Genomic DNA, 8684 nt, shown 5'->3' on the forward strand with positions numbered 1-8684 from the left:
CACAGGGCATAAAGATGCATTCACTTTTTCCTCTCTGACCTCCTCAAGCTGGAAGCCACAGACCTGTGTGAAGTCACAAAGGCCAACTGGGTTTCCTAGGACTCATGCAGGGAATGGTTTGGGTGCTGTTTTTACCCTTTCTTTTCTATCCAGAGTGAGATAGAAGGATGGTCCAGAAAGTCTTAGAGTAGTTATTGCCTTTTTCCCCCTGTTGCTGACACACCAAATCTAGAAAAGGGGGGTGGGTGGGAGGAGGGAACAGATGGAGAAAACTGCTTCTTAGGGGTGATTACAGTCAGAGAGGGGCTTGAAGAGACATCCCTGGGTCCCATATTTCTTTTGCCACAAGTAACTTCCAAATCAAATGAGCCCAAGCTTCAGATCAAAATGAGATTTTTCTTATTGACTTCCCTGAAAGCTTAGCAGGCTCTCTGCAAATCGAGTCATGTGTGTCCTGCATCATCATCAACCATTGCCGATTGCAGGGATGTTGGAACCGGGCTGATCTTGGCAAATATGTCACTGATGCATGAGGCCAGGGAAAATCCAGCTCTTATTGGCCTGGCAGTGCTGACCTGGTTTGTCCATAAATGAAGAGCAAATGCAATTTGCAAAACACAAAGAACTGATAAGGGGTTACAGAGAGGTGGGGCTGGAGTCATATTTCTAAGAGCAGGCACGCTTGAAGAGGAGACAAGGCAGATTTCAAGCTCCAAATTCGACAGGCAGTGTTTCTTAAAGTCTGCTCTGTATACCACCTTTCTCATAATCACCTGAGGAGTTTGTGAAAAATACTCATATCTGGGTCTAACCCTAGGCCCACCAAAAGAAGAGTGTCTGGGGGCTGGGCCTGAGGCACTCCATGTTTAACAAGCTCCTGGATGATTCTTATGCATGTTAAAGTTTGAATTCCTTGAGGAAAGAAAGTAGGACAAGGGTGTTTCCACTTGTGTTTTGGAAAAAGCACTGAACTTGAAATCAGTCTACCTGGTCTTCCATCCAGACTCTGCTGCCAACTGGCTGGATGACATCATGGTGAGGGGAATGAAAACAGGATGCGAAATCAGAAGGGGGCACAGGCCTACCTCCTTCACATAAGAACTGTGTGATGATGGTTAGTAACTAAGCTAAACCTCACTGTCACCCCCAGAAATTGCAGACATGGGCTCAGGTGATCTTGAAAAATCAAGCTCTGACATTCTAGCTCTGACACTCTACATCTTTAAATCACCTAATCCCAGTTCCTTCATCTGTAAAATGGGCAGGTTACCTTCCACTGGGGCTAGGCTATTTTGGGGATCCAGTGGAACACTTTATATATTTTGAAAAAAATTCAAAAAGTTGACACAAATATGAAGTGGTGGTATTAACCCATAAGAGAATTATCTTTACTTAGGATGTTATTTGTTTTAAGACTATTTCTATACTGATAAATTCCCCTGAAATCACAGCATTTTATTTTTTTAACAAAGCACAATACAAAGTACAAAAAGGTAGTTTTGTTCATTTACTATAAATCACACTAGAATGAAATGAGCCAAATTAACCTCTGCTGACTGTCTCTTTAACACTACCACTAGCCTTGGGGTACCTGAGTGGCTCAGTCAGGTAAATGTCTGACTTCAGCTCAAGTCGTGATCTCACAGTCTGTGAGTTCGAGCCCTGCGTTGGGATCTCTGCTGACCACTCAGAGCCTGGAGCCTGCTTTGGATTCTGTGCCTCCCTCTCTCTCTCTCTGCCCCTTCCCCTCTCACACTCTGTCTCTCTCAAAAATAAATAAACATTAAAAATTGTTAAAAAAAAATACTACCACTAACCTTGCAAAGACAGAGAGACTGACCCCAAGATAGTCCAGATTTTCTGTCCATGTACACACAAACAAAAACAAAAACAAAATCCTCATTCATGGCCATAACTTAACTTGGCATTCAAGCCTATCAATAATTTGGCTACTATCTCCTTACATGTAACCAACACTATCAAAATTTGATTATTTGATAACATGCCTTGTGTTTTTCTACTTCACAACTTTGTGTTTATTTCACGCCATATCCCTGGTTTAAAATGTCTTGCATCTTACTAAACACCCTCCTATCAAACTCCTACCTAGCATCATGCATATATGCAAAAAACACACAAACAAAAGCATAGTTGATGACCTAAATATCCAACAGTAAGGATTGATTAAATAATAAAGTCATACAATAAAGTACTATATACCAGTTCATATACTGTTGTAAAGAATATTTAACAGCATGGAAAGGCAATCATGACATACTGTTAGGTGAAAGTACCCTTTAAAAAACTATCAACAAGGGGGCACCAGGGTTGGCTCAGTTGGTTAAACCTCCAACTTCTGCTCTGGTCATGATCTCACCATTCTTGAGTTCGGTTCATGAGTTCAAGCCCTGCATTGGGCTCTCTCCTGTCAGCTCAGAGCCTGGAGCCTGCTTCAGATTCTGTGTTTCCCTCAATTTCTGCCCTCCCCCTATTTGCACTTTGTCTCTCTCACTCAAAAATAAAAAATAAGCACTAATTTTTTTTTAAATCATCGATAGATACAGTATAGAACATAGGAGGAGGACACACACTGTGTTGGCCGGTCTCTAATTTTTTATCACATCATAGGAAATTTATTGTATAGTCACACAAAGAAGAAAGGGAAGGCAAGAAATGTCTCAGCACTGACACAGCCAGACCTCACAGAGAACTGAACCCCCTGCTAACTGTTCAAAACTGTGATATTGCTCTGCAAGAGGTAGCCAGATACTCCAGGGACTGACATTATGTAATGAATGCAGCTTCTCTCAGCCTCTCTGCTCTCTCAGTGTCTTTCTACTGCTCTCTGTGTCTCAAATTTAAAACATAAATGTGAGGGTCTGATTCAGTCAGTCAGTCATCACCCAATATGGAGCCCCTGCACTGGGAAGAGCTCTTAGGCCAGGCCATTTCATGGCCAGTGGTCTGATCAGCCGATAGACAGGTGCCTGTGGCCTTGATCCAATTAATTACTCATGTGCAGGGTGGCATGATCACATGACACAAAACTGGAATGCACACATCAGGCACTGCCATGGCTGCTCCTCTCAGAAGCCACTGAAAGCATGGCTACCCTCAAAGACTCATGTCTCCTCTCCAGTACATTCATCAAATAATATCTGCTTTTTTGCCTAAATGGTGAGGGAGATATGAATCCATTAGATTTGGCTCCCTGTGACAGAAAACCAAAAATCATGATTTAAGTACATGGTGGTTTATTCTCTCTAGTGGAAGAAGTCTGGAGATGGGCAGTCCAGAGCTGATATGGCAAGCCACAAAGTCGTAGGAATTCAAGAACTTTCTAACTTTTTGCTCCTTATACCAGAACATAGTACAGAAGTCATTGTTTCTGCTAACCAATAGTCTTTTCTTCTATCATTTCAAACCTGTGGTAGGATTGCACTTCCCTCCTTCTTTGAATTTTGGTGTGGCATGATAAAGGATATTGTGTAATCAACCAACAAACATCTTACACAAAACATGACTCACTTTTATTACACTTCACTTTTATTTACATTTTCCTATTTTTTTCTGTAAGACCTGTAGCAATTTCATATAAGAAAAAAAACACTGGCAACCTCTCATTTATCCATTAGGACAGCTGAAAGACCACCTATTTCATGAAGGCTCCCTTTATCAACCAGTAGAAGCCCAGTCTCCCTCCTATGAGTTCTCTTTAAATCTTAAATCTTGCTTGTCATACCCCCCCCCCATTTTTTTTTCACATTTGCCTGTGTTATAGCTACCTATGTGAGTGCATGCCAGGTCCCCTACCTGATCATAGTTTCCTTGAGGGCAGGGTCCAGCTCTTATTCTCTTCCATCTTTCAAGACATGGTTGATGCTTGGCATGTGTTCTATACTGGAAGAATAGAAAGAAAAAAGAAAGAGAGAAGGCTGTTATCAAATACTATTTATTTTGAATTTCAAATTGAAACAGAAATGAGCTAATCCTTCCTCCAGAGTAAACACATTAAGGAAGTACCTAAGTGCAAGACACCAAGTTCAGGTCCTTGACAAAGAGAATAATTTAGACAGAAAGCAAGCTCCACAGGCATTCAAGAGGTAAAATGATGCAACACAAGCAGAAATGTATGAACTGGTTGAATTTAGGTATGATCAAACTTAGGAGGCACATGGACAGGTTGTGCTGGCAAGTGAATGTCATGGAGCATGGCACATGACTATCTTCTGGAGTATACTAGAGCCTCCCTCCACACTGCCCAGGCATCCTAGTTACCTTGTACATGAAACTTCTTTATAACTAAGGGCATGGTATTCATCAGTGACTGAAGATCCTGAAATATCATCTAAGTAAGTGTTCATACAAAATTCTAATATACAACAAAGAGTGCTGTGGGGAGAAGCTAATGTACTGGCATTACCCTCTAGGCAAAAATATTTTATTTAAAAAAAGTTTTTTAATCTATATTTATTTTTGAGAGAGAGACAGAGAGACAGAGTGTGAGCATGCGAGGAATGGAGAGAGAGGGAGACACAGAATCTGAAGCAGGCTCCAGGCTCTGAGCTGTCAGCACAGAGCCCGACGTGGGGTTTGAACTCACTGACCGCAAGATCATGACCTGAGCCGAAGTTGGACGCTTAACCGACTGAGCCACCCAGGTGCCCCTAGGCAAAAATATTTTAAAGGAGAAGTAAGAGGGGATTGAAAATGTTCTGCATAACTTAAGCAGGGAAAGGGATCCTTCTTCTGTAATAGGGATCCAAAATAATAAGTGTGAGTTAACAGTGTGCACTTGTTACATGTGCTATATACAATGCACTATATGGTACACATGCATTGGCTCATTTTATCCCTACAATGTCCCCATGTGATGGATATTGTTTTAATCCCTATTTCTAAAATGCAAAAACAAAGGAACTCAGGGATTTGAGGTGATTTTTTACACTAATGTTACCATTTAATGGTCTCTCTGTATGTATACCCTGTGTCAGGTGACTTTGTGCTCCTCTCATCAAAGGATGGAATCTCTTTCCCCATTCCTAGGGTCTAGGCTGATCTTGTGACTTGCTTTGGCCAAAATAATTTTACAGAGGTGACAATATGCTGGTTCGGAGCCTGTGTGTTAAGAAAACTTGCATGTTTCTATGATCTCTCTTAAAGCTCTGCTACTGCATGTGAAAACCTGGGGTAAGCCTGCTATCTTATGAGAGGAACATGGAGAAGAGCTGAGTCATGTTACCTGACTCGCCAGCCCCCAGTTGACCCACCAGCTGACCACAGGCACATAAATGAGCTTTGCCAGGATCAGCAAAACCTCCCAGCCAATCTCTAGATTCTTGAGCAAAAATAAATGTTTATTATTGTGTGTCATTGAAGTTTTGCAGTTGCTTGTTAAGCAATATTATTGTGCCATTATTGTAGCTGGTACAAGGAGAAATAAGCAGTTTCTTCAAGGTCACTCAGCTGGTAAATGGCAGAGCCATTATTTGAACCTAGTATGTCTACCTTCAGAGGCTGACATGCATGGGGAAGACCTGAGAAAGAAAAAAAAATCACTTAGTAAATCTTCAAAGTTCCTCAGGATCTCCAGTCTCCAAGTCAGAGGTTCTGTGTTCAGTCCTGAGGTTCCAATGAACAAGTCCACACTTCTGGACCCTGGGTTCCTTATCTTTTATTTGCCTCCAAATTTTTATTTAAATTCCAGTTAGTTACATACAGTGTAATATACAATGTAATATTGGTTTCAGGTGTAGAATTTAGTGATTCATCGCTCAGTTATAACACCAGTGCTCATCACAAGTGCCCTCCTTAATGCCCATCACCCATTTAGCCCCTTTCTCCACCCACCTCTCCTCTTGTAACCATCAGTTTGTTCTTTGTAGTTAAGAGTCTTTCTTGGTTTGTCTCTCTTTTTCCCCCCACTTTGCTCATTTGTCTTATTTATTAAATTCCACATAAGAGTGAAATCATATGGTATTTGTCTTTCTCTGACTGACTTATTTTACTTAGCACAATACTCACTAGCTCCATCCACATTGCTACAAATGGCAAGATGTCATTCTTTTTTACGGCTGAGTAATATTCACACACACACACACACACACAGACACCACGTCTTCTTTATCCTTATATCCTTATCTTTAAAATGGGCATGATAATACTTCTTTTAATAAGATTCCTGTTAGGATCCAGTGAAATACCTGATGTGAAAGCATTTCATAAATGGTTATGCAGATGCTGACTTCACATTCTCTACTACTGCCAACAGCTCTACAAGCCAAGACTGCTCTGCCTGAAGGGGCTTTTCTAGGAATTCCTCTGCTCTACGCCTGCTTAATTGTGGTATGAGTGCACCTGTGGAGGACAGGGTAGTCGATCCTTTGTCTTTATAGCATTTCCCTTCCCACAGCAGGAAATATTTAGCTGAGTTCTAAATGAGAGAAAAGGAAAGGAGGGGGGAATAACTTAAGCTGCTAGCAAACTCACAACAACCCTTAATGGTGATTTAATGCTGGGAGATCTAGCTTGCCACAAGATTGTGACAGGACTGTATTTTGTTCTGTCGGGGTTAGGTGAATGGTAGAGTGGCTGTATTTAAAGGAAGTGGGGAGAGGGTTGTAGAAGGGCCACAGATCATGTATCTCAGAGCATGGTCTGGATTATAAGCAGAATTAAAGAGACATGGAGACTAGGAGATGTCTCAAGAATGACTTTTGAGGTAGGGTGTTTTCAAGGAAGGATAAAAAGGAGGGTCAGATTATGCCTAACTTGCACGTAATCCTCTTAGTTCTAGACTAAATTCTTCCTTCCTGTATGTAGCCCCAAAACCCACTTGGGCAAAGCCTTTACAGAGATCATGTAGCTTCCCTGATGGTTCTAGACATGGTCTTAGTGTCGAAAACTCAGGATTCAAAATTATGAAGAGTCTGTACTTGGCTCCTGTTTTCATCTTTTATACATCTACATACTTTAAAAAATGTACTATCATTTAATGTTTAACCCCAAATTCTACCTAGTTTTATGTACATACCAGTCTGCATTCATGTACTCATTCATCAAACACTATTTGTACCCATCTGTTATGTGCCAGGCTCTATGCTAGGACCAAAGGACACAAAAAATGAATGAAATGAGCTACTTTCCCTCAAAAAGAGCTCAGCCCATTAAAGAGGCATAGCTAGGGGTGACTGGGTGGCTCTATTGGTTAAGCATCTGACTTCAGCTCAGGTCATGATCTCACAGCTCATGGGTTTGAGCTGACATCGGGCTCTGTGTTGACAGCTCAGAGCCTGGAGCCTGCTTTTGATTCTGTGTCTCCTTCTCTCTGACCCTCCCTGCTCATGCTCTGTCTCTATCTCAAAAACAAATACAAAACATAAAAAATGGGGGAGGAGCCAAGATGACGGAAGAGCATTGAAGGTTTTTTTTTGTGTCTTGTGTCCATGAAATACAGCCAGACCAACACTAAACCATCCTGCACACATAGAAAATATATCTGAGGATTAACACAACAACCTGCACAACATGAGCCACAGAATTCAGCTGGTATGCAGTGCGGAGAGGTGAACTGGGGGAGAGAGAAGCTGCAGAGGGCAGGGAGTTGCTTTTGAGGATGGAGAGGCGGGGTGTGGGGGCAGGGAGGAGGAGAGGGAGGAGAATACAGGAAAAGCTGAAAGGAGAGGGTTTAAATTCCATTAAGACTTATAAACAGGCAGAATGCAGATTCTGAAACTCTGCAGGTCCATACATGGTGGTGCTCTGGTGGAAAGGGCTAATCCCCAGGAGCAGAGTGAAGTCCAGAGGTCTTATAGGCACATGGGAAGAGCCAGTTCCCCTGCTGGGAAGACACTGGTAGAGGCTGTGTGACTCTCCAAAAGGCAAAGTTGCCAGTGGACCCAGGAGAACAACCACATTCACTGGTGCTGGAACAAGGTCACTGGGGGTGAAGCCTGGTGCCAGATGCGTGTTGTGATTTGCCACCATCCCTGAAACGCTGCTGCTACACAATAATGTGCACTTTTTCTGGAGTGGGCTGGCACCCAGCCACAGTCTCTGGACGTCGGCAGCAGCATAATACCACAAACATTCAGGGTGCGGCCTGCACCTGGCCATTGCTTGGGAGATCCTCCTGCAGAGGCACAGAATGTGTCAAAGCTGCAGTCCCTCAGAAATAAGGGGTCAGGAAACACAGCCACATCCAAGATAAAACTCTGTAGGGAGGTTCTGCCTGGAGCTTGCCTACGGATGGTGTAAAGGGGGAAGTGGATGGAAGCCAAAGACAAGGGATGATTGTGGGATTGCTGATCTGGGAGAGCGCAGTTCCAATACTAGAGACCTGGTAGCTGGGTGATGCCATTTTTACCGCTCCTGTGCACGCACATACGCACCTATGAGTGCCACAACACTCCACCCCAGTAGGCTAGCAGTGCCATCTAGAGGAGAGCAGAGCCGTTACACTAAGTGCCGCCCAACTGGGCCAACCACGCTCTTCAGAAACACAAGTCTCTTCACCTGCTTAGTTTATGGACTATAAAGTGCTTAATAGTTTGACTTCTAGGCGAAAACAAAGTAATTTCAGTCATATATCAGTCTGTTCACTGGTCCATCTGTTTTCTTTTTTTTTTCTTTTTCTTTTTTTCTTTTTTTTTCTTTTTTCTCTTTTTCGTTTCTTTTCTTTTTCT

At 42.5% G+C, this 8684-nt stretch overlaps 1 long non-coding RNA gene across 1 annotated transcript in view; it reads right to left on the bottom strand.

The window, feature by feature from the left end:
• The window catches only part of LOC125174009 (uncharacterized), a 315362-nt gene extending 307555 nt beyond the window's left edge, over positions 1-7807 (bottom strand). Inside the window, exons 1-2 of the long non-coding RNA XR_007155229.1 lie at positions 7751-7807; positions 3814-3900 (exon numbers count right to left, since the gene is read on the bottom strand). This is a non-coding gene — a long non-coding RNA (uncharacterized LOC125174009). The remainder of the gene's footprint in view (positions 1-3813; positions 3901-7750) is intronic.
• Between the last annotated feature and the right edge of the window lie 877 nt (positions 7808-8684).

Source organism: Prionailurus viverrinus, chromosome A1 (assembly GCF_022837055.1).
Source record: "Prionailurus viverrinus isolate Anna chromosome A1, UM_Priviv_1.0, whole genome shotgun sequence".
NCBI classification, from domain to species: domain Eukaryota; kingdom Metazoa; phylum Chordata; class Mammalia; order Carnivora; family Felidae; genus Prionailurus; species Prionailurus viverrinus.